The sequence below is a fragment of the Nothoprocta perdicaria genome, unplaced genomic scaffold (genome assembly GCF_003342845.1).
Source record: "Nothoprocta perdicaria isolate Ctin4 unplaced genomic scaffold, notPer1 scaffold_2, whole genome shotgun sequence".
Classification (NCBI taxonomy): domain Eukaryota; kingdom Metazoa; phylum Chordata; class Aves; order Tinamiformes; family Tinamidae; genus Nothoprocta; species Nothoprocta perdicaria.
In genome coordinates this window covers 10,096,327-10,123,387 of record NW_020455204.1, presented here as the reverse complement: position 1 = coordinate 10,123,387, position 27,061 = coordinate 10,096,327, and the positions used below count along the sequence as shown (strand labels likewise).

Genomic DNA, 27,061 nt, shown 5'->3' with positions numbered 1-27,061 from the left:
ATTCTTACTCTTACTCCATTTCTTTATATTTAAAACTGCACCCTGATCTTCATCTATTTGGTGCACTGACCAATGAAACCAACAACTCAGCTAAGCCCACAGTGTGTCTTTTCAATACATTTAGTTACTATTTTCACGCCTTTTTTTTTTTTTTAATTGACTGTGTTAAATTGGACATTTCCTTTCTCTGTATATGTGCTTCTTCCAACTTTCTCCTAAGGTCCAGGAGCTACCAATTTCACAGGTATTATGCGTACTAGTCAAACTAGATCAAGACCTTGCTTTCAGCAGATCCAAGTCTGTTTTCCTACTGATGCTACTGTTTGTTTTGCCCTCTAAGTAAATGTTTTTCTAGGACAGCCAATGTTAATATCATCTGTAAGAGGAATCAACTAGCATATTAGAAGTTTAAAAATATAAAGACTATCACATTAAGGTACAGGACTGCAGAGAGTTCTCTTAAAATCGAGATAAGGTTTCAAGCTGTTTAAGACCATTCAATTTTACAATTTCACTACTCACTAAGGAAAGGCTGATATGCTATTACTGGAGCCAGCAGGGAGTACCAGATACTGCAGAGTGAGAAATATGTAGCTGTGAATAGTGATTCTTCAAACAGCACAGAAAACGCCTACAGAAGTGCCAAATGAAACCCCTGGGAATACTGTATTGAACTGTGAAATCCTTTCCAGTAAACTACCTGTAAGACAAAATAAAATTCCATGAGAAAGTCAGACAGAGCAAAACCTTCTTAGAAGGGAGGAAGAGAAGAATCAGAGAATGGATATATTCTTCCCGTATTCTTCACAAAAAGCTTATTTTTACCATATTCCTGCCTAACAGCCTAGTGATTCCTTTCATATTATGCAATTATAAATAAATCTACTATGCAATCACCTTCCACTAGGGCTCCAAATCATCTTTTTAAGATACTGTCAATAGTGTTGTTTGGAATTGCTTCTAGTGATGCTTTGATTGCTAAAGGAATACAATGTATTGATTAGAAATTACACCCCCAATTAAAGGCAAAGGTTTTACTACTATACTTCACAAAGCACAGCAAAAAAAAAAAAAAAAAAAAAAAAAAAAAAAAAAAAGGCCAATTAAAAATGAATAACAATCTCAAATTGCTGCTTCACTAAACTGACTGCTTTATTTTGAAAAGTCTCTGCAGAGCAGAACCACTATGTTGAGAATGGGCATCTGTTCAAGAGACTACAGTTTCCCGCCACACTGTTCACATCTTCAGTAGAATTTATAAAATTAACAAATATCTAAAAAAAAATGTGCAGACTAGCTTTTGTTTTCATAGAAAGAGATTAAGTAAAACATTTAGCATCAAATACAATACAAAATAAATGCTCAACGCAAAAATCATTTTAGCAAAAGAATAGAATAAGATAAAAAATTAAATGAACTCAGTATTGGTAAGAGTTTTTACTTACTGTCAAGAAAATAAATACTTTTACACTCAATTAACTTCATTAATATGTCATCGGCAAATAAATAATAATTCAGTCAACATACGAGTCTTTTTCTTCCTCCGTGGCCTAGTCTGTTATGAACAGTATAGAAATTACACAGGAACTCCAGAGGCAGCAGAATGCCCAAGTGTCTAAAAAGAAGCACAAAGAATTTAATCATATTTTCAGTGCATGGCTCTTAAATACAAAATGGAATCTGAAAAAAATCTGTTCATGAACTTTGCAAATGCTTAGCACGCATTCCTAGTAGAGATCAGACATTTTTTCCCTTGCAAGCATCTAGGAAAAAGATGGGTATCTATGTCTTTTTCCCTAGAAATTTTGCTGACCACTAGGTTTCAGTGTCATGTTCCCTCTCTCTGGAATATGGTAGTGTTTGTTGCTCATTCCTTTGTGACAACAGTGGAGAGTCCAGCCAGCTAGGATAGCTCAGCCTTTAGGATAGCTCAGCCTTTCCTCCTCACTGAAATAAAAATGGAGGTTTAACTCAGTCTCTGCAAGCTCACCGAATATTCACCTTCTGCTCACATCTTGGGGCAATCACAGAGCTAAAAAGCAAAAGGCGAGTTGTTGGGGTTTTTTTTTTTTTTTTTTTTTAATAGAATGAAAAAATGAAAACAGGCCTCAGTATCTCATAGCAAAAGCAAGATCCAGGACACATGAGGATGTTAACTTCTCAAACTGGCTACTCACAAGTGTTATCCCAGGATCACACTAAGTCTATCAGGTCCCTGACTGGGACACCTAAGAGTCCCAAGCAAATCAATGAAAGTTTTCAGCAGGAGAAGGGTCAGATCCAACTCTGCACCACCTACCCCTGCACATAAGCCTTAGCACAAGCAACAATCTAGACTGTGCTACCCCTGTTCCATTTAGAGGATGCTACCTCTCTAGTTAATTAAAGAAATGGAGGGATGTACTGCAGAGTCAGACTTGCTAATCAGTCATTGTAAAGATATCTTGGCCAAAATTCCATTGCTTAGCAGCAATAATAGCACTGCTTTCTGCATAGCTTCTTAAGTAATTGACACAGCAAATCTAATCATTTTAATCAAGAATAAGAATATTTTGTTGACAGCAGTAACCAAAGAGTTACCATGGTTCCCATTTCATAAATTACTGAAATAGCTTCCTTTTTTCAGCCTGGCTTCTTAAGGAAACAATATGTGTCTGCACAACCAAGTAGAAACATTCATCTGTTTAACAGTACCTTCATAATCACTTTTCAACCTGTTGCAAATTTTAACTAAATTAGGCAAAAACTTATAATCCAAAAAGCATATTAGCATTTTACAGTGAAAGAGAGAGTTTGGACAAATAAACAAATAAGAATGCATTTAGCTTTAATATATCACACAAAATCTGTATGGCAAGAGACATCATAAGCACCCTAGGCGTGGAGAAAACCTTTTCTATACAGACTGAAGGCGATCTGAACGCAACGCACGTCTTTAGCGAACGATGCCTTGTTATCCCATTGCCCATGAAGACATAGGCAGATATGAAGATATAGGCAGATATGAAGACAAGGAAAATATGACTTTGTCTCACTTTTTTTACTTTTTTTTTTTTTTTTTTTTTTTTTTGAGTGGCAGGCAGGAGGAAGGGAGGCATTAAATGTTATGTAATCAGATCATCATCTGCAGTTCCTCCACTGAGGACTGGTGGAAGTTTTATCTGGCTCACTGAGGTTTCTGGGAGATGTCCCTAGGCACTAGTCAAGCTTCTTCCTGGGTTTTCCCAGGCTCACGATAGTAGTGGAAGGCAAAGATAACGGAAAGATGTTAGATCTGTCTGCTCACAGATGCATGGACAGAAAAGCAAGTCTTATGACAGACAGGTCTTTTGTATTCCCTTATAGCAAGCCCACTGATAACCAGCTCTCTAGTTTGAGCTATAACATCCTATCTGCATCAGCAGATCAGCAAATACAAATCTCTAACTGTGGCTATTTTACCAGAATAAGCAACAGTCCTTTTCTATAAAGATTTCCAAGTGAGTACTCTTTCAGCAGCCCCATTTCTCATGGAATACTTACAACTACTCAAAATGGCAAATGAGATGCATACAATCCTAACTGTGAAACAATTACTGTTCCAATGTTAATCAACAGTGTTGTATCCAGCAATTGTACAATCTCTCAAAGATCTTCTATGGCAAAAGTGTGGGATTATCTTTGCTTAAGGAAAATCACACACACACACACACACAAACTTTGCTCTTACATCCATATTATATAGCATGAAGCTACAGAGTCACTAGTTTTTCCAACAAGGAGGTCATTCTTAACATCCCATCTGTTAAATCCATGTTCTTAAGTGAATTTTGTCTTGCCATGGCCCCATGTGTACTAATCTTTCTCTGAAATTGCAAGGATTTTGACATGGTCTCATAACACTGATTAGGAAAAGGAAGCAAAGCAGAGTATAGCCATACCCTTTTTCTCTTCATCCTCCTGCCTGCTTTTCCCCATGTAATTCATTTCTCCACACATGCTCTCGCATCAATTCCTAGGCAAGCTTATTAATAAGCTTGTTCAGGGTCACATCCAACTCTGTCTGCATATTAATAATATCCTGGACATCTCCCTGTTTGGCTGCTGGTCAAAAGTAAAATGTCACTAGTGATTTTGTTCTATTAGGTATAGGCGTAGCTGTGTAGTCTATAGCAGGATGCTCTACAGAATTTGATCCAGAAAAAAAGGTAATTGTCCGAGTTTGAACATTAGCTAATTTTTATTTTTTGCTACAGGAAGAATATCTAAAACCATAAGTTCACTTCACAAGCAAGGGAAACCTCAGAGGCATGTATAATACACATCATATATGCTACATAGTAGCAGGACTCATTACAGATGACATCAGATATTTTAATACAGCAGAGTAACAGTCACCGAAGTTGCCCTCCTCATATATGCTCTTGCTGCTTCTAGATGTCTTTCAAAAAAATTGGTAGAACACTAGCTAATTAACCTGGTAAATAGAAACAGAAAATGAGGAACTTAATGGAGCTGCCATATGATCAGAGAAGAGCCAGCAGGAAGGAGGCAGAGAAATCTGTAGCTGAAAGCAGGACAAGATGGAGAAGGCAGGAGGGGAAGGAAGCCTGCACTTCCCCGATCTATTAACCCAGGCCTTGTTTTGAAGCTATGTTGTGCAACCTTCTCCTCAAATGGCAAAAGTTATTTCACTTGGACCATATTGAATGAGTTACAGTAGGCAGTTACTGCTCTTTCCCCCTTAAATCCTGAATTAATCCATTCCAGCTTTCATATCATTCACTTTGTGAAGCTAGCAGAGAAAGCTGTCAAATGGCCTGAACTCACAACCTCATCAGCTTGCCTTATGCCAGAAAAAGCCAGCCTTATACCAGAAAGAATACCAGCAAAAGCCAAAAAAAACCCCAACAGAATATATTTTTTCCTTCAATTTCCCTTAAAATTTTCTTAGTGCAAAATTTATATTTGCACTGATCAAGTAAATGTATATTGCAACATATAGTTGCATTTTCACAACTGTAAATCAAACTGAGCAAATCTTTATACAGCAGAATCACTTTATGGTCTTTCAAACAATTAAAAAGAACCCAAACCTAACAGTATCATTACTGTTGTTCTCTGATTTCTCCTGGGACTTATTTTCAGAAGAATAAACATTTATCTGGTATTCATTCCTGCATTTCAACAATGGTCTGTCAAAAAGCCTGCTCCATAAGAAATGTACAAGCCATAAAAAAAAATGAATTAAACAACAAATTTTAACTTGTAAAGTTTAACGGAAATGTATTTTCCTAGCTGTAAAACTCAGTATCATTTTTCTGTAATCTCATATTTTATTTGCATTATATATATACATATATTTGAGAGGAAATTAATAGTGTGATGGTATCACAGCTGAAAAACAATAATGCATGGTAGAGAAAAGGCCTGGAAGCTTATTTTCTGATGACATAGAATGTATTAATATATGAATATTAAGTCACAAATATGGAAAAAGCACTATTGTGCATATGAAATAACCGTTTTCCTTTACAAACATTTGTGGTGACCTTGGCTGCTTTTTCAAGCACTCAGATATGCCTTATGAATTTCTGTAGGTTGCCTAGATGCACGAGCAGAACACAGCTGTTAAGACAAAACTCGACTAAAAAGGACAGAGGGGCCAGTTAAAATTCCCGCAATGTGTTGTGCCACTCCATTTCCAAATTATACTTCAGCTGAACTTCAGCAAAAATGTGACTCGTTGCCGTGACAACAAGCTGAGGCGGGAGATGTTGACAAAGGCGAAGTCTGCGCCGCACATAAAGGATGAGCTGTGTGTTAGAACAGACAAGAGAGTGGTAAATGGCTTCTGTCTTCTGAGCTCCATGAATACAAACACCTCTGAAGCAGGCTAGAAAGAATGCTGCTCCTGCTCAGCAAAGAGAACACTATCCATGATAAGTGTCTGACACTGCAGGTCTCCTGTTCTTGGATAGGTCACCCCTACGCTGGCTCCATAAACACCATCTGTGTACGCTGAAGAAATATTTCCAGAAATAAATGAGTCATATGTCAGATCTCTTGCTTGTCAGTAGCATGGCAGACAGATTTATACCAAATGATAAATATAACAGTAATAAGCTAATATCCTAGAATCCATCCTAAAACTTATAACCAGCTACACAAAATGGAAAAACACATTATGTGTTTATTTTCGTGCTGAAAAATCATACACATTCTAAGTATTTAACATAGTGTGGTGGTTTCTCGCTTTTCTGACTTCATTTTCAGCATAGCCACTGAGAGCTGTCAGCAGACCCATTCCCAGATTGTACTCAGGGTCTCATGATTTGACAACAGAAGACTTGCAAAGTTACTTATTTAAATAAAAGATCTGTCATGACTTCCAAACAGATCACAGAAGGAAGAATTATGCACACTAAACCATGCCAAAGGAGAGCTTTGTCTATCTTGTATGCGTTAAAACATTTATGGATCTAGAGAACATGACTTCATGACATTGGTCCATAGATTTCCTATTGCTCAGGATATTTCCAATGACAAAACCTCAGCTGAGGTTTTGTCCAAGGCAGAAACTGTACTAAAGACATTACAGAGGACTGGACAAGACAAATAGAAGGGAAAATAACAAAGACAATGAAGACTACAGCAATTTGCTTAACTGAACCCACCATTTCAGTTTAATTGCTTCCTAGGCCATATGTGGAGAGCTAAACGTACAATTAGCCTTTCTGCGAGAATGCAGTTATGCACCCTGTGTCCCGCCTGAATCTCAGACACTTTATACGTTTGTATTTGTGTTGTTCTACTTATTTAATTCCTTCATTGAAGGCTTTTTTTTTTACCTAAGGAATTTCTGTGAATTACTTACATACAAGGAATTACACATATCATGAATAAAGTGTTGCTTTCCATAGGACAATAGGTAATGGTTACTTAGCAATAAGGAATTAAACTATCCCAGATTTTAAAATTTTGTAGAGTACTTTCCAAATATTAAAGCAAGCTCAGCTTCTGTCTCTAGAATCCACATACCTAAAGAAGAGTACTAATAGATTAGAAAAATATTTTAGTCAGGATTATTTTGTAAAACTGCTGAATAAGGAACCTCCTTGATCAACTTAGAAAAAGTTCCTGACACATAGAGACTCAGAAGAATGCATGGTGACGACTATAAGAGGAATAAGTAGTGAACTGATGAGAAAGACATTTTTGTCAAATGATGTATACTGGCAACGTGAGAAAAGGACACAGGTAGAAAATCAGAGGAGCAAAGTTATGTAAAACCACTGAAAAGACCAACAAAAGACAGCATATTCTGTAGCAAAAGAAAGAGAAAGAGACTGAAAGAAAAGTCAACACCCAGAAGAGACCATTCATGAATCTCCAAGAATATATTCTCATATATTCTCATATTACAATATGGCTTGCAACAAAAAAAATCCTCTACCTGAAAGAATCCAAGCCACCTTTCACCTTCCAGAAGGTTCTGCTTTCCAACATAAAACTATTCTAGGATGAATAAAAGTGGGGGAGAGTTGGGATTTTTTGTTTGTTTGTCATAATGTGAGGAGAACTCTAGTAGAGTGGGAAAGTTCTGAATTCTGCATTTAAAGGGAGTAAAGTCAGCTAAATACACATTTGCAATAATCAAGATAGCAAGAATCAAGGGATTAGCAGAAGTAAGTGGAATGAATTCAGAGACAGTCTGGACCAAAAGAGAAAAAGGAAATAAAATTTGGAGTAGAAGTTACAGACCCAAATGAACAAGAAAGGCTTCTTGCATTGCCTGTTCTGAAGTAGGGTATAAGAAAGTCTTTAAAAGGAAAGTAGAAGAATCCATTTTATTAAGGCTAACCCTGTGGTTTAGTAAAATGTCTGGTAGTAGTACATAGCAAAACATGTGAGCTGATCTAAAAACCAAAGATTGAAAATTAAGAGAATTAAAATATGTCTTTCAGGGGAAAACAAAAGAACAAGGCAATGATAATCACTTTTAGAGACCAAGCTTCAATTTCAAAATCAAAAGTTATCCTCACTTAAAATAATCAAATGTAAGAATTTATCAAAGCGAAAAGTTTATCATCAAAGAAAAAGTACTATGCTCAGAAATTACAATGTCAAAATGAGAAGTCTACTCAGCATACTGCAACTATACATTAGAAGGTTTAATAATGCAATATCTTTCATTCCTAGCATAATTATATCTTTCATTGGCTTATATAATATTGAGCTTTCAGGCCCTGCTCTTAGTTAGGAGGGGTGTTTTTGCCTTGATTTTGTAAAGTTATTTTCTGTGCTTCAATTTTATTTTTGCCATTTTTATTACTAGTCTATTATTACTTATTATACTACTGAAGTATAATGTCCTCATTGTTCTTACTGAGCACTTTAAAGGAAACACATTAAAGAGAAGCTGAATCTGCATCGGGTTTTTCCCCCCTCCGAACACCAGAGTTCTTAAATGCCACTCATCTTTCAGCTTTATCCTTTTGCAGCCACTGCCCTTCTAATTTTGAAAGCCTCATATTCAACAACTAAAAATGGTGAAAATGGGGAAAAAGTTTTAAAAATGTTTTTCATACATTAACAGCTGGCTAATGTTAATTCCAAAAAACCCCACAGAAACTACAGAAATGTTTTATAAGACTTGAAGTCTAAGCCTCCATTTTTTCAGGCAAATATTTTCAGCACTTTGCCTTACTCCTCCTTCATGGCATGAAGAATATTTCACCATATTTCATCAAGTAAATGAATCTTCCTGAAGATGGCAGATATGGGTCTGGGTCTCTTCCAGGCAGAGCAAGGAGACAGATTTACTCTTCTACAGTCCACCCTAAAGAGCTTGTTAAGAAATAAGGCACTCTGCTTCCTCTAGTTATATTTTGTGAGAACTTGGTCTACTTGGCCCAATGTTTAGTTTTCAATCCCAATACAGGTTAGGCATGAGGTCAATGTTTAGCTCTCAAAATTGAAGTTTTCTTAACATATGAAAAAACATAAAGCTCAGTTACTTGCTAACCCAGTTGTAAACTGGCTATCTATAGACTAGCTATCCTAGCCTTACGGCGTTGGGTAAGGACAATCCTCAGGTCACAATTTTGGATGTAAACAGTAGAAGTTATAATTGGTGGATACACTTGGAACCTCTTCTTGCTCTAGAATCTACTTTTCCTTTTAAAAACAACTCAAAGGCATAGATATGCCAAAATGAAAGTACATATTGCTGTGAAAACTAAGGCTTATAAATCAGCATTTCCTCATTTGTTTCTTAATTCAGCCTCTATGGAGCAGACAAAAACAACTCTGAGTCAGTTGTTTCAAGCACCGCATTGTTACTCCTTGTCTAGCCAAAAGGAAACTGGTTTGGCTTTCCTCAGAAATGCTGCTCAAGAGTGGCGGGCACTCTAGTTCAATTCCTGCTTGTTAATGTTCATGCACACCAGAGTTAAATCTCCAGATGGGAAGGATAGAGGCTTGACTAATTCGTTAAGCCTGTTCTCCTATCACTCATCACTTGGCAGATGTACAATGCCCTGCTCTAAGCTATTCTGTAGTTTCTTGGCTCCTGTAGAATTTACTGATTCTGCAGTTGGCTCTTTCTCAGAGAATCATCATTATCTGGTGGTTCCAGGAACATTTCCAGGCTCTTTTCTATGAGGCAGTCATTCACTAATGAATTACATCGATCAGTCTCAGTCACCTCAGATCCAGAGAGTTTAAGCTGATGAACCTGCCTTTAATTCCAAATCAAAAAAGCATGGTATAATTCATGCAACAAATATTAATAACACTCATAACTACATATATCAAAGTAAATGAATCCTGTGCTATTAAAGACAATCAATTTACCTTGAGATACAGCCACTTAAATTGTTGTTATTCTATGGCTTCATATAAACCAAAAATTGCAGAGCTTTACTTAGTCAAAATTGAAAAAGAATTCTTCCCTCCTTTCCTAGAATAGAAAAGTTTGTGCAGTTTAGTAGTAGGAAGTTCTAGATTTATGTATATGCATACATGCAATCACCTGCATCGTATCTAGATTTTCTCAGAAGTTTTTTGATACCAGTATTCAGCATTTATTTAATCAGAAAAGTGATATAATGCATCGAAAGAGTAGTTGTGCTTTTGGACTGTAGAAAGGGACCGATATTTATGCTAGCACTATTTTTATAAATTTCAAGATGGTTCAAAGGACATATCTGAAAAAAGTAAAACAATAAAATAAAAACAAACACCAGATAATGTATTCACATTAAAAAGTCTTTTTTTTTTGGTCTATTGACAGAAAGCTTTCAAAATCTGAACCTATAGCGTTATCTATATCGTTGCGATGGTCTTATCAAACCTTATTGCTTGGAACATGGATTTGTATGTCATATCATTCTACTGCTGTTATGTCTTCCCTGGTATTTGAGAAGGAAAAAATAATAATAATAATGAAGGACAGTTATGAAGACATTCAGTGCCTTAATTTCATCCTGAACAGAAAACATCAATTATTACAAAATTAACCTATTCAAGCATTCTACAGAAATTTTACAGAACTAGATAAATATATAAATAGATATTTACATCACTGCTATTTCAAGACTTGACTTTGGGTACTTTTTGGTCTTATGTCCTTTTAAGTTGTAATAAAGTTTATAGGCACATTACTTGGGAAAGAACCACTGGTGACAGATGGTTGATTAAAAACATGGACAGAGATTAAGCTGGAAAGAAGTTGGAGGGCTAAAAGAGGTAATTAAAATGGCAACTTGCTCAAGAATGCAGAAGAGAGGTCATTTTTGCCCTTAAGAAATACATTAAGCTATGGTACAGTAATCAAGACTCCAACTGCTCAATGGTTAGAGACAGAAAATCCACTCTGTAACTAAGTATCTTTCATTAAAATCACTTCTTAAGCTTGATTCCAGATATGCACTGATTTTTTTCCAAAGCTTAGAAAGGTAACCTGGCAAGCTCCTTCAGAAAGATCATGCAAGTCCTAGAGTGATCACTGCAGCTGCCGTGACCCATTTTAAGTGCAGGGAATATCCTTAAAATATCCACTGTGATGCCTTTTAATTTTGTGCTTTATGTTGAATAATGTAAAAACTTAACGATCATCTTCAGAGCAAGCTTTAAATGGCTGTGTCTAATGGTCACATGTTCAAATTATATCAATGTTTCTGGGCACTGTAACCTTATTTTGCCTTCTAGAAGCATGAACTATTCAAAACATCTACCAGAAACAAGAACATAACACTCTCACAGAACATAGAAAAAAAGAGAAAGAAGTGAAAGAACAAGGGCCAATCCAGATACAGTACTACTGATAGACATGCTTTGGTCTTGTATCTTCTATGGTAACATAGTAATTTTTACAATTTCTTTAAATATTTTTTGTTAAACTATAAGCATACCATTTATTTGTCATTCGGAGTAGGTGGCAAGGGAATTTGTGAAACCATATAGCTATAAATGGAAAGATATGGCCATATTTAGATTCAATCATTCATTCAACTTGGATTCCACAATTTTTTTTCTCTGAATTTAGATCACCTTTTTATACTGTCTTTTAGTTCAACACTCCCCTAGTTCGGTGATGGAAGAAGAAACAAGTCTTTCATTATCACTTGAACAAAATACAAAGTAGGAAAACTGTTGTTGGAGCTTTTTTGTTGACGGAGACATTTTTTAAAAGCATAATTTTAAATTTCATTTAGGCAAATTTAAAGGGAAACAGAAAGAGACCAATCTTTCAATTAGATCTCTTCAATAAGCTTTTATTATCCATAGCACCTGATGATTTCAATAACTAGTTTTCCCTGACTCTCCTCTCAGAAAGTTAATTCTTTCCTTCTTATTCCATCTCAGGAGTTAAATACCTCTGTATTAGATTATTCTCAGCCTAGCAGATATCTTGGTAGCACTCACCCCTACAGAAAAGACCTTTTGTGAACACTAAAGAGAAAGAATTTACCTGCTTTCAGTGACTGATTTCCAGGCCATTGCTATTTCCACATTTAAAGTTGCGCATCCTTTATTCTGTGGGTCTTTTTAATTTTTTGACCCTCTACCCCATCTTGTTGCACTGTGCCTGGGCTCAGGTGGAGCAAATTGATACGAATGTATTTCTAAATACAGCACAGAAATAGAACTGCTCTCCCATGTGCATTTACATCAATCTTTATACGAAGTATTGACTGGGTAAAATGCTGCTGAAAGGCATCTGTGCAGCAGACAGGGGAGTTCAGATGCAGTAGAGAAAAAAGATTCTGCTATATTCCCTGCTTATAACAACAGAAAAGGAGACACAATGTGGAAGTGGCAGGCTATGAGAAAGGTATTCAGATTCAGCCTCCCAAACTGGAAGTTGGGAGTTGGTATTAATCGGCAATCTGTTTTACAAAATCCAGCACACATTTCAGGAAGCACAAAAGCTCATTCACCTACAATTCCTCCCTTTAAAGTGGCAGTCCCTAACAGGGTGCTCCTCCAGCATAGCGTAGCAGCAGGCTCTTCAGTCCAAAATGCTTTGACTTGCCCTTTAATATCAGAAAAAGTTCAATACAGATAGGGTAGAGGTCAAATCAGAGGGCCTATGCTGAAACTCCTTCATGATGGGATTTTTCAGAAGGCCCCATCTCCCAAGGAAAATTAAGGTACTCCCTACAACAGATTAATGCCAGTAGAAGCTGATTATATCTAAAATCAGGTAGTTAAAACTAGCACATATTCTCAGGGCTTATGCAGTTGGGGATCAAGCTAATGCAGATTTGTGGAAAGAGTGATCAACAACAGAAGTGGCAGTACTCATTCAAGCACCCCATAATTTATCATTTAATGCTGCCATCTGAAATGAAATATGTTAACAAGCAGTCCAACACTTCCAAATGAAAGTGCACTGCACACGTGAAACACCAGGTAGATGTTTTAGAGTCATTGCCAGGTGTCACCTAGCAATCTGAGCACTACGTAGGCTAGCTGCCAAGGTAAGCACAACACTGAGGTTTGAATCTCAAGTATCAACAAAAATGATGAATCAACAGATAAAAGGAAATTAAGGTAGGTTTTTTTTTTTTTTTTTTTTGGTAGCATGAAACAACAATTTTAAAGATTTCTCTAAAAGCAGGCTCAAGTCCCAATTGCTCAAGCTCTCCCGTCTACCGCAGTTGATGCCAAAGTCCATCACACCAAAGAGGCACATGAGGGAAAGCAGAGGAGACGCCTCCAGTTTTGGGCGCTAAGGGGAGTTCTGTGGCTTTCCCTTTGAGACAGCAAGAAAAATGTTAGAACCAGAAACATGTCTTCAGTGACTGTAGATCAAATTTCCTTTCTATTGCATCTTTTGCTTCCTGGAATAAACCAAAGGAAGAACAGACGGCAATGCATCAAGCCAGTATCTTTCACCTCTCTAGCTCTTTTCTGCACATTTCAGAGCCTCTCCAAAAAAAAAAAAAAAAAAAAAAAAAAAAAAAAGAATGATTTTAGAGCACTTTAAATGATTGTCTTTTAAGCAAAAGCAATGTTCAATTACCATAGTAACACAGCTGCTAATCCCCTTTAAGATATGGATGGACGAGAGTCTTTCTAAAGTATCAGCGACAATGGGCAGGAAAGCACATTGTGTCTTTTAAAATATGCCTTTTATAGTCTTGTGTTACAGAGTTCACATCATAAAGCTTTCCTGAATCTATTGTCTTACTGGCACAGCTACCTCTCCTGAAAGTGCTACAGAAAAAGCAAATTACTCAATGACTGCATTTCTTTTGAAAGGCAAGATTTGGTTTCAGGATGAACATGAGTTATACAGTAAATTTACATGAGCAACAAACAAGATTCTTCAGTATTTTTGCCATTTTTGTGGATATCTTTGTGTTCATATTACAAAGCAATATAATAAGCAGAAATGTATGAAGGTCATCTCAGACTCATTTGCTTGAAGACAGATGAAGGAAATTGAAAATAGTAGACACAGGCTTTTACATAGGCTTAAAAGGAGTACAGACAGGTTTAATACCTGTTCAAGCTATTCTTATTGACTCTTACAATCATGGGACTGTAGGGACCCTCAGCAAATTTTTAGACAACACAAAGCTGGGAGAGGTGGCTGATACCCCAGAGGGCTGTGCTGCCAATCAGAGGGACCTGGATAGGCAGGAGACACAGGCAGAGAGGAACCTCACGAAGTTCAGCAAAGGCAAGTGCAGCATCCTGCATCTAGGAGGGAATAACCCCATGCACCAGGACAGGCTGAGGGATGACCTGCTGGAAAGCAGCTCTGTAGAGGAGGACATGGATGTCCTGGTGCACAAGTTGAACAAGGGCCAGCAATGTGCCCTTGTGCCACTAAAACTTAAGACCCAGTGCTCTTCTCAGCTCTCCTGGTCCTGTTCTTGGTCCCTAAAGTCTTCATCATGAATCAAGTTTTCATCACAAATAGAGCTGGCTCAGGGAAGAGCATCTTAGAAGGTGGTTCAGCCCTGTGAAATCAACTTCCTGTCAACACTTAAATCCACTACAAATTCCACTACTTACCACTTCAGGGGCTACATATGCTTACATGACAGCTTGTGCAGGGAACAACGCCTGTTTCTTCAAACAAAAATACAAAAACAGCAGCTTCACTTTGGTATAGATAAGAAAAAATGTAATAACAAAAGAGCCTATGTGAGATAAGATAGCAATTTTGAAGAATAAAGACACTCAGTTACTTAGATAATAAGACTATATATAAAATATAGAACAGAATATTCTTAAAATACAATGGCACAATATGCATTATGGGGTCAAAAATTATAATATACATTAAAGGATTAATTTTAAGGAAAAAAACAAGTTTTAGGTTGAGACTTCAAAAACAAAACAAAAAATTATCAGTGACTGGACTAGAACTGAGAAAGAGCCAAGTGAAAAGAAAAAATGAAAACTATGAAAACTGAAAGAATGTGCTCATACAAAAATTAGAAAAGAAATAGATTGACAGAAAGTTTGAAAGGATGATGGAGAAAGAAAATCCTGAAATCTAGAATGTTAATTTTAATCTCCCAAAATTCTCAATTGGGGACTTTCATATGAACAGAAATGAGATAATACTAAAAAGATATAATTTTGGAGACGCTGATCTTTAAAGTAAATGTTAGGGTTTTTTTTGTTTGTTTTGTTTGTTTTTTGTTTGTTTTTTGTTAATCTCTCCTTTACAAGGCAGAATATAGGGCTGACACTCTTCTAAGGATTTTGACAGAGAACTGCCATATTTAAATTAACCAGTGTAATGTCTAGCATCCTTACTTTTTCAAGTTAAATGTTGGTAACATACTTCTTAATTTTGCAGCATCTTTATTGTGCACAGATGGCTTTCCTTCAACAATTTATTCATTTACTCCTGCTGTGCTGCACCATGCATTTATATTTCATGCTGGTACCTCTTTTATTATTCTCTATGTTTTTCCTGTGGTTAAGTTTAATGAATAATTTGTTTAGGATGGTTAAGCTTTTATTCTTCAATATCTAAGATGAGGACTCTTGTAATTAATAATTTTTAAGTTATCTGCTTTAAAGTTCTTTTTTCTGTATCTATTTTTGAAAAGCTATTGGCATGCTGTGCATAACTGCTGTTAGTAAATTTAATTTAACTTGATATTCTTATTCTTAGTCATTAGTATGGATAATTTTTACCACTGAAGTTTACTACTTTTTCTCCTCCACTAGTCAAAAACAGTTCTAAATCCTACCAATTGCTGAGAGATTTTTAGGAGACAAATCATGTTTCACTTCTCTCTTATTTATGGAGTATGTGATACCCATTAGATCATTAAACTTTTCATTCAAATTAATTTAATGTAAATAGAGATCAAGTTTTTAAAGCAATGTCCAAGCTTCTGACTTCCATTACAGTTATTACTTTGGCAAATCAATTCAAGGCTGTGTTCAGAAAATGTGCACTCTGGCTTGCAATTAATTAATAGTGCGCCCAGTCTATCTATTGGTATCCTGTGGACAGCTCTCCTAAGGTGTGATTAAGATGTATGATAGATAGTTTTAATGCATTTTGGCTTTAATACTTGGTTTTAAGTAGCTTCAAAGGCACTAGAGTGATTAGCAGCTGTGGCAGCTTCTAGCAGATACTCTCGGCATTGCGGATGCTCTGCGTTTCCCAGCTAATTCGGGATGCCTATGGGGGACAAGATGTTGAAGCAGCAACACAGGGGGTTTTAGGAAGAATTACTTCCCATTACCTTTGCACAGGTTAGCAGATTTTTCCTTAAAGTACTGTCTTCTGCTTAGCTGAGAACCACAGCGTCAGTGAGCTCAGTGACTGGAGGCAGGGTCTGCTGCTGACATTTCATTTTCAGTGGGAATATCATAGCATTCCCAAGCGAACCCTCTGCAGTTGGCCGCAAAGCCTAGTTCTTGCTCACCCTGCACCAAGTGAACAAAACTGTTCAAAAACACAGAAAAATTCTTCAATGCTTTCCTGTACTTCTCTGAAAAATCCCAAACATGGTCTTCCCAATGGACTACGAAATCCTGGAGGCAAAGGCCCTGTTTTACCCACTGTGAGGCACCTACCATATTTTTAATACTATATTAACAACATCTGTGATCGGACTCATGAGAATAGTTACTCTAAGCTGAGCAGTACACTAGGAACAGGTTGAGGGGAGCTAGGAAACACTTGAGTCTCAAATAAACTGCATGGTCAGAACAGATGTACAAGAAATCCATCATCCTTCTGATGAGAAATGCTTCAGTCATCTCACTCAGCACTGCCTGAACTTCATCTGTTGCTGCACACTAGGTGTATTAAGCAAGCCTTAGCCAAAAACACCTGTTTGATACTAGATCTTAATGCAATGCAATGGATATAACATTAAAAGAGATTGAGACAAACTTGGAGCTGGAAAAGTTGATGCAAGCTGCAGTATTAGAATGATACTGAAAACAGTCAGTGAATAATCTAAAACTGTACAGTGTGAATCTAGATTAAGTTTGATTTTCCAAAAACCCTACTCATATCTGACTTCAATCTATTTGCCTCAAATTAAATTTTAAAAAACCTCTTATTAGTCACACAAGAAGCAGCAGCCCTATGACTAAGATAGAAAAGGATCTTAATTGTGTCAAAATGCCTGGTAGTAGCTTCAGAGAGTGCAACTATTACACTGAAAGCAATTCAAAATATTTGTACATTATTTGATATTAAAATAATTGCCCAAGTTTCCTTGCCAAAATTTCCTTGCTCAAAACAAACAGAAGCATTTTAATACTAGGCCAGGACAACAGCCCTAAAAATTCTAAGTTAAGGTGATTGTGGGCATCTACGAATGCAGTAACTTAGATGTGCTTAACAACGTGATACAGAGAAGCATAGGATCCCATATATGTTGGGTGTAATGATAGAACTTAAATAAGCAATAGAGAAGCTCAGCAAGTGGGAAGAATTTGGCAAGGCACCAAAGACCAAACAAGGAACTGCTCTAACAAAGGTATAGCAAATGCTATGAGAGTACAAGCAGGTGAAAAACCAGTTTAATAGAGAAAAGTTATGAACATTCTTTCATTATTTGATTAGTTCAGCTGCCTCTGCCCATATCTGCTCATATTCTGGTGTATTTTTCTAAAAATGTATTTAATAAAGGTCTTAAGATTTTAACTCACAATTCTTCTGTAATCAGGTGTCTTCGCATTTTGATTTTTAGGAGTGATCTTTCAAATTCCAGCTTTTCTACATACAGACTTGGACTACTTTTTACTTATGACACTTGTTCTTTTCAGTCCTCAAGTTCAGCATGACATCTTTGGACTTCAGTGAAGAGTATTTCATTAATTTCAGTAAGGCACTAGGGCATAGAAAAAATCATAAAGGGTTGCAAGTGACTTGCTTTCTTCCTGCCTCTTCAACGCTCTTGATGAAGAGCGCCATACTATAAAAATAAATGAGAAAAGAGCACTCAACATTGCCCATCTTCAACACTTGATACTAAAGGATAAAATTGTCCACAGGGAATTTCATAAAAAATGTGACACTCTAGACTTTTAAACATATTTATCTGATGAGTCCCTGCCTGCTATTTTATTACTGCGAGTAGGAAGCGTTCTTATTTTATAGCTCTATTGAAGGTTCAGATATTTAAACAAATCGTATTTTTTTCCCTGCTACGGCTATATAATTTATCAAGCTGGGGCCTTGCTTCATTTATTACATTATTTTTTCATGCATGAAAATCCATTTGCTGCTCTGCTTCTTATTGAAAATGGTAATTTCCTGGGTGGATGCACATCTGTTATCAAATTGGAGCCCAGTATGATGAGCCTGAGTGCAAAACAGGGCACACCCACCTATTTCCAATGACACGAGAGCAACGACAACATCCTCTTTGTCTGTTTTGAGCTAAACGAAACAAAACCAAGTAAACATAAAAAAACCCTCTCAGTACCACACACCACTAGGAACCTCATTCACTCTTTCCATCCACTTAAGCCCTGTAGTCATCACAAGTTATAGATACTTCTGTATTCAGCACTTAATATAAGCACTTAAAGTACAGAACAGAATGTTGTTTATATATACTAGCAATACATTGGGTAACAGCATCATAGAATAACTTAAATAAGAAGGGACCTCTGGAGATCCCTTACACTAACTCCCATTATCTTGCCAACTTTGCAAAAGGAAACAAAATTGCCCTCTATATCCTTTATTCTCTCTTCAGAGCACACTTCACAATACTATTCTGGATTTATCGTTGTACCAAAGAAAACATAGAAGAAATCAGAGAGGTTTTTTTGAATTCAAAATTCATGTCAGTACGTATGTTAGGCATAAAAAAAATAAAGAAACTAATATCTTTAATAAAACATTTGTGTATGCTCCTTTCAAAGGTCATATATAAAAACTATACTTTCTTCTCCCTGAAGTGAAGAGAGTTCCCAGTTTATTTAAAATAAAAGCAGTGATGTCTATAGCACTGCCCAAGGTACTTAATCTAATTTAACTTACCTTCTTTAAAATTCTGTTTAGTGAAGAAACCACACAATCAAGTGTAAAGTCTCATTTGGAAGCTGCCAAAAATTAAGGGAGAACATTAAATATCCTTCCATTTCTTCAGGGACTCAAAATTACAAAGAGCCACTCAGAGGCTTCTATACAAAAACACAATTTATAGAGGACACAGAACTCACAAGAATATGTTAAATCAGTGATGGATGATCTCAGTAAAATGTCTAGAAAACAAAAGGTTAACTATCTTCTCTCAAGATTTTGAAGCCCTGGAGTTGCTTTCAGCAGCCCACCAATTAGTCTTAATAAGACAATAAGCATCCCATGGTGAAATAAAGACAAGACTAATTGGCAGAATGCACCTGCTTCTGTAGGGAACACCTACTCCTATCAAAGAGAACACAAGAGGATGGGTGAGCTGCATCACTCTCTCCAGAGCCCACAGGTAGACTTTCACAGTTCAGGAATCTGTACCACCTTCAATAGCTATTATGGGTAAATGAGCATCTTGCATTTTCTGTTTAATATCACATAGCAACATGAGTCTAGAATGTGTTTTTAATTGCCACAAACATTGTTTATACTAAGCTAAAAAACATAGGCTAACAAGTACAATTCTGTCAATAGTTTTAACCTACTACAGATTCCAATCCTGATTTATTAAACATTCGGTTTTATGCAGAATAACACTCTTCTCACAAATTACTTCCATATTTTTCTTCTTATAGCAAAAATAAAAAGAGAATCAGCAATGAGCCTTGAAAAAGCTATTTTAGGTCCTGTTAGGAAACTGAACAACCTCTTGCAAGGTTCTGTGAAAAAATGAAGAAAAATTAAGCAGATCTGAAGATTTTAATAACATCATTCACAAAACTGGGGGTCCTAAAATTGTAGATGTGTATGGAGAGAGAGATTTTACAATTAGACAAATAACACACTAAAATAATAATGATGCAAGATCACTCATTAAATACAGGAGAAAAGAGTAAAAGAATTGAGAGTTGAGATGTTAATATCAAGACTTTCTTCTTCAGGAAGGCATGAACTCCAGGAATGGTCTTACAAAAAGAGAGTGGGGAAACTGGAAAAAATGGAGCAGTGGCCCTGAGCCCCCTGACACAGAGCGCACTGCTGGGGTCTGGTGGTTGCAGTATTTGCTGAGCCCACACACACCCTATCCCTCCCAGGGCACGTGGGCTGAAACCTGCTTAGCTTCAAGGGCAGAGGTAGCAGCAGGGCATAACCCAGTAGTTTGGAATCTAGCATATTCAAACAAATCTGAAACACTAAAATATTCTATTTGCGATCACATGACTGCTAATTGCAGATCCTCTGAAAACCCTAGGGAGTCTGAGAGCCATATTTCCACTTTTGTTCCCCTAAAGCTTCCCATAAATCTTCTTTGGCCATATTGTGCAATTCTTATACAAAATAAATCATATTCACTCCAGATTTTTTTTTTTTTTGTATAAATAGAAGAGAGCAAGAAAGTGATTCTTTTACTCTTAGAATTAGAAAAGGGTTTTATTACACTCTGGTGCCATATTTCAATGATAGTCCCTGCCAGAATGAAGTCAGACAGCTTTGCACATATTGCTTGAGTTTTTTTTATGGTATCATGCCTTTAGGAAACATTAAGAATAAACAATATTAGTCAAAAAGATTTATAATTAAAATATGGATTTCTCTACAAAGAAAACAGAAAGCATTTAATATAGGGAAATAAAAAATAAAACAAGCCATAAAGCAAACTCTCTCGTAGTACCTCATATTGTTTCAGAATTTGCCTAACAACTTTCTTTTGCACTTCTGACCTTCTAGTCACTACACTCCACTATCTTACGTGGCCTTCCATTGCTCATCTCTTTTATAAGCGACTCAGTATAGATACCTTTGTTGAACTTTGTTAAACCCAATGTTTATGATTAAAATGCATATACCTTACGATATCTGTTAATGAATATTAAAATATCTTCCTGCATTTCATAAAACCATATGGCTAAAGGGTACATTAAGAGGTCACATTCCATTTGCTACGAAGCAGAAAGATGACTACACTCATCCTTCACGGATGCTTCTGCTATTTGCTTTAACAACTATCAGCTCTCAAGATCCTCTAACTCCTCAGTAAATCTCTTAGTTTTTCACTAACTGAAAAAGCTGAGCAGGTATGAAACCCTTGGGGAATTTTAAAGTCTGACTGGACAGCCACTTGAACTCCAATCAAGGATTTCCTTTTAATTATACAAAATATTTCAAAATAAATGGCTCAACATTTATGTTTTTGCCGTTATGCTTAAGTATGTCTACAGGGCTCATCATCTGATTATTTCATGAGATTCAAGGTGATTTTTATTTTTAGAAGATAGACACTTGTTTTGCTTACTGAATTTTTGGTGATATCTTTCTATAAGAAATAAAAATGAAAGCTTGGGAAGTCTATGCTTGCAGAAGGCAAGAAGAAATCAAGCAGTTAACTTCTTTAAATGGTGTAGTATCCTGACAAATACTAACTACAAAGTCTAATGTTTAAAATCTATATATCAAGATGAAAATGGCATGAAAATATTATAAAATGACACTATCAACAATTTTGACAACTTTGACAATTCTCACCTTTGACAATTTTTTGATTGAAAAATTGAGAAAATTAAGAGTGCATAAATACTACAATGTCAAAGCACATGAAGTCCAGGAAATACTTAGTCTTTAAATGTACAATCATAATGATAATAATAAACATCAAGGTGCAAAGAACCTAAGTGTATTTAACAACTTCTGTTTAAATCTGTGTGACATTGGTTTTACAAATATAGTTACTATATAATTTACCAGGTACATATTTTTTACACACAATCTCTGATTAGAGGAAATAATTTTAAAAAATTGGTAAAAGAAGAGGAGAAAAAGTTATTTTAGTTTCTCTCATGATATCCATGATTCCCTTTTCCTGCAGTACTTCTAATCTCCTCCCCTCTTAGGTCAAGTCATTTGCAACTAAAAAGATTAGAAAGGAACAGAGCAAGTTTTCTCTGAGGAGATTGGTAGCAGAATCTTTACCATTTGCACATAGTAGCAGAGCATCACTGGAAAACTATGAAAGCAAATCTTTTCATATGCACTAAAGATATACACAGAAAATTGCCTGTATGCAAGTCTAAAGCTCTGAAACCTATGCCTAGGCATTCATAGATCCTTTCCCATTCTTGCCTACTTACTTTCTGAGCTAAGGTCAGGCATCTACATAAAAACTATAATAAAAAGAAACAATAGACCTTAATACATTAATAACCATTATACTTTTTCGATACAACCTATGCATGAGAAATTAATGCGTTTCTATCCAGTTTTCAGGTTTTATAACTGCCTGGGGGGCTTATCAGCAAATAAAATCCAGGAGTCTTGAGCTTGCCACTCAACCCCCTAACAGATCGGGAGAGCAGCTGGGAACTTAGAAACTTAGAACTGCTCTCAAGCTGTTCACCTCACATCAGACTGATATGAAGCATCATCAAATGGAGATGCTGAGAAAGCAGCACAGCTTAAGCACTAATCCTGACAGAACAGCCACACGGCTCCCCCTGCACACCACCATCTCCTCGAGTTTATGTTTGCTTCTAACTCAAGAACCTTAAGTTGGGGTCCTGGGGCCCACGAGCTTTGATGCAAACAGCAAGAGCTGAAATCAGGGGTTTTTGAGCTTCTACAAAGCAGCCTAACAAGCAGAAGTGCCTAGAAGTCTTAGACACCTCCAGGTTTCAGCTAAAAGAGGAATGCTGGTTGCAGAATATCAGAGGTGTTTAAAAGATGACAGACACCAAAACACTTGGCTCAGCCTACAGCTCTTTCTGCACATCTGAGATAGGGAAGCTTCTCTTTTCAGCACCTGAAGAAACCTTTTAAATAAACCTGGTAAGTCACATGCCCACATTAGCCTTGTCATCCCATAACAAATGAAATGAAGAATCAAGGCAATATGGTAAGGGATTGAGCTACATCCAGAATCCATATTCTTGGTCCCAGCCATAGATTTTTGTTTGTTTGTTTTAAACTACCAGCAGTATCAGAATCTAAATAAAGTTCACGTCTCCAGGCAAAGAAAACAGTCACCATGAGCAGATCTGCTGTACATCTTGGTATCACCCAAGATTAGAGAGAGAACAGAAATATCCCTTTATAAAGTACACCTGTGAAGCTCTTCCAGAAAGTGACTGTATTCTTCACATACAGCAATCGCATTTAGTAACTGCCTTGAGGGCAAAACTCAGCATCACTATAAAATCATAAACAATACTTAATACTTTCCACATATCTTAAAGGTCATTCTATCATATAAATAGATTTATAAAATAACTGATTTTGAAAGAAAAACATGTTCCCAGTCCCTCTCTAATTTGACATTGTTAAGCCTGAAAGAGTGCAAGCTATGAAGTAAAAATAGCTAATTAACATGGTTCATGTGAGGGGAAGTAGCAGTAAGCTACTGGGCAGCCTGCATGCACAGGACCACACTGATTGCCTTCAGCTAAAGATGAGAAAAATATAAAATCAAACATCAAGATGAGATACTGTCAATAATTTCACTTGCTATCACTTCAAATGGAGACTTTTCTTGAAAAATTCTGCATAGAATTTACCTGAAGGTCACTTATCTTGACAATTTCTGAAAACTATCTCAGATAAAATCTAAAATGCCTTCATTTACTATTTTATCATAATCTTGATACCTTTGAAGTTAGTTTTCTACTTAAAAATAATTTTATGAATTGCAAAACCCAAGACTCCAAAAACATGATTTTCATCACAAGAGTTATTATAAGGTTTTTTCAGATCCACCACAAAAATTTCATGCGATTATGCTATCTTGGATTTGAGTTTCCACGTCACTCAAATGCTTTTCAGCATAAAAAAATACATATTAACATTTGTCATAAAACTAGTGCGGTTTGAACTCACCTTCAAAAGTAAGTGTCCTATATTTTTACAGAAAACAAACTTTTTTTTCAATACTTCATAATAAAATATTTTCATAAGATGCTCTAAAACCAATTTAGAGATTTCCATTCAAAGTTTTATGAAACCCCAGAACTAGTTTTTTAATTACATGGTATATTATTACTATGAAAGTAGCAAGAAATGCTGAGAATAAATTGGATCACTTTTTGTTTCTCTGCTCCCTTGAAATTCCCTCGGGGTTCATTAGCAGATAGTTACAAAAAAGCAGGCATCCCAGAGAATGTACTGCAGAATATCATTTTCCTTAATTATTCCCTAACTGGCCTGCATAGGTTCATCTCGAGGCAAAGGCACGAGGCTTCCATGGTCTTATATTTAAGCAGTTATAGTCTACTTGCCTTCTGCTGTATTTATAAGCTACTGGAGCTAGTATGTATAGTGCATTACTCAGAAAATATACCATATTTTCTTTTCACTTTTCCACCTCATATACTTTCTAAATATTTCCTTTAAATTCATCTTTCTTGCATTTCTAAGAAGCACTAAGATAATAATTTGAAAAATTACAAAAGAAAGAAGACAAAAAATCTGCCTATTTCTTTATCTAAGAGAGATTTTCAGCTGGTCATTACCTATGAATGTGAAAGTTTCTAAAATCAAATTGAAAGCAGTGACAACTTACCTAGTAGAGTGTAAGAAATCTGCGATAACTCTTCAAACTTGTAAAATAAGCAAGTGGCTTCATTTATTTAGGCTTTTACGTTTACAATTCAGCAGCTGGGGAAAAATGTTAAAGAGAAAAAATATTAGACCAAAATATTCTATATTACTGAACTATTCTTTTTCTAATCAGGCACTTTTGTCACGTAGGAAGCACTACAAATATCAACATCTGTTGAACAAGTTCCTTCAACCTTCAGTAAGATCAGCCTGATCAACAAGCTGGCCTTATTGAAAAGACATTCAAAACTTATAAATTTAAATATGGGCCTGCTTTTGTTTTCTGTGATGATTCTTTTCAGTGATTTTGAATGAAGCTAAAAAGGAAAACATTCTTTTGTTTCAGCAGCTTCTGATTTCATAATATCCATTATGCAAAACAATGGGCAGCAGTATCCACTGATGTCCTACTCAACATGCATCAAGGAATGTGTTGTAAACAGTTTTCACACAGACAGGTAACAGATGGAGAGCACCTTTGTTTCCTGATAGTTCATCTGCTTTCTTCTCTTTTTGTCCACGAAATTACAATTTTGAATCTTAGCTACTGTTATAACCCTGTGAAATTAAGGCACTGTTAGTAAAAAGGCTGAGAAAATTTGCATGTGGATGTAGTTCACTATTTGTTACAAGTTAATAATTTTACTTACCAGGTATGATGGCAATTTTCTCAAGCACTACAACAGTCTGACTACAGTATGATAATTCAAAAGCCGATACCATTAGAAAGCAAAGCTCTGGGACAGGCAATCTCAATTCTACATGTGCTATACAAGTTTCCTCCACTAGTTCCAGGTACTGTGTCCATACTAGCTGCACCATGGTTCAGAATGGTTCCATGGTTCCATGGTTCAGAATTGCTCCATGAAAAGCCATTCTGGAAGTGAAGTAGCTTCTTTTCCTTGTAGATCCTGCACCAATTCAAATCAGCTAAAGCAAAGGCAGCTCCTCAACTTGCCTCACACTTAAAGAGACACGGTTCCAAGATGTACTTAGTGAAAATCACATGTGGAATAGAAAAGAACAATTAAGAGATAAGCAAAATAATCAGCTCATCTGGAGAATTACAAAACACTGGAGCAAGTCCTTAAAGTAGAGCTGATGAGGCAGGCAGAGGCAGGCTGCTGCTGGAAGAAGGGCTGCTGTAGTAACACGGTACTGTCTATCCAGACCACATGCATCTGATTCTTGCATGCCCTCAAGCACAAGACATAGCAGGGCTATATCTCCTTCAGCTGCATTCCTCCCGTCCTCATAGGAGCTAACTCTACACAGGCTCTGTAGTTAGCACTTAATGCAAGCATTTCATTCACAGAAACAGCACAACTTACACGAGTGCCTTGAGGCTACCAGATCTCACTTCGTGGTGCAGTGGCTAATCTGGCCCCAATCAGAGCACTCCAAATAATGCAAAGCTTATTTCAATCTGCCAGTAAAGTTGCCCAGAAAACCTGGAAAATGAGGTTTTCTTCCCTCTTTGGAAGAGGGCAGAATGCCTGTAGTCCCCTTACCATCACCTCCCAGCTTTTCTTGCCTCAAGTCTCCCATTCAAGACATGTAGCACTGAAAAAGGCTTACACAAATGAAAAAAAATTACTATCTACTGGAGAACTAAAATAATTTCATTCTTGATGAAAACTATTCAGCCAATTGCTATTCATAATTTTGTTCCTACAAAAGATCAGAGAAGTGTGTCAAACTACTAATGCTCTTATACTTAAAGTTCAACAATTCAGTTCTCACATCCTTGTAAGCTCACGCATTCTGAGTTGAAGACAGAAATAAAAGAGCATATTATGCATCTAACAATTATATTGTCCAGCTCACATTGGGTTACAATTATCTATGTGAACTTAAGTTTTGTTAAAAACCCCAGCTATTACAGAGATAGAAGGTGCAGTTCCCCGAGCACCAGTTTGAAAAGCTTCATCCTCCCTGAAACCTTCCACTCAAGACCAATGAGTCCACAGCTTGTTACACACTTCACACTATGCATGAAAATTTACTACTTAAGGCCTGTTCTTGATGTACATAAGTTCCTCCACATTCTGTTCTATTTCCATAAACAGAGAAATATCTAGATAAACAGTTACTCATAGTAAGTGATTACTTAAAGGGTTTATTTCATAAATAGGACAAGAACATCTGAAACATCAAATATAAACTCTTTTACCATGTTAAAAGAGCTAATCACACCAAGCATATGAATTTTGGCATGCAATATGATCTACCAGGCAAAACAAAAATCAATAGCAAATAAAGAGGATCTCCTCCAGTAACTTAGCTAACTGAATGCTCATGAAAGGAAGATCACAAAGAAAACAACTGGAAGAGAAAAGGGAGAGAATTTTTGACAGCAACTGCGAACTCTCCTGAAAGCAGATGTTTGTATTTACATAATGGAGA

At 36.3% G+C, this 27,061-nt stretch overlaps 1 long non-coding RNA gene across 1 annotated transcript; it reads right to left on the bottom strand.

Moving 5' to 3' along the window:
* Positions 1-1,509: 1,509 nt before the first annotated feature.
* On the bottom strand, positions 1,510-25,190 carry LOC112946008. The gene is made up of 5 exons (XR_003249116.1): positions 25,132-25,190; positions 24,618-24,712; positions 18,980-19,041; positions 17,638-17,903; positions 1,510-1,615 (listed from the first exon to the last, which is right to left on the bottom strand). It is a non-coding gene; the product is annotated as an uncharacterized LOC112946008 (long non-coding RNA).
* Between the last annotated feature and the right edge of the window lie 1,871 nt (positions 25,191-27,061).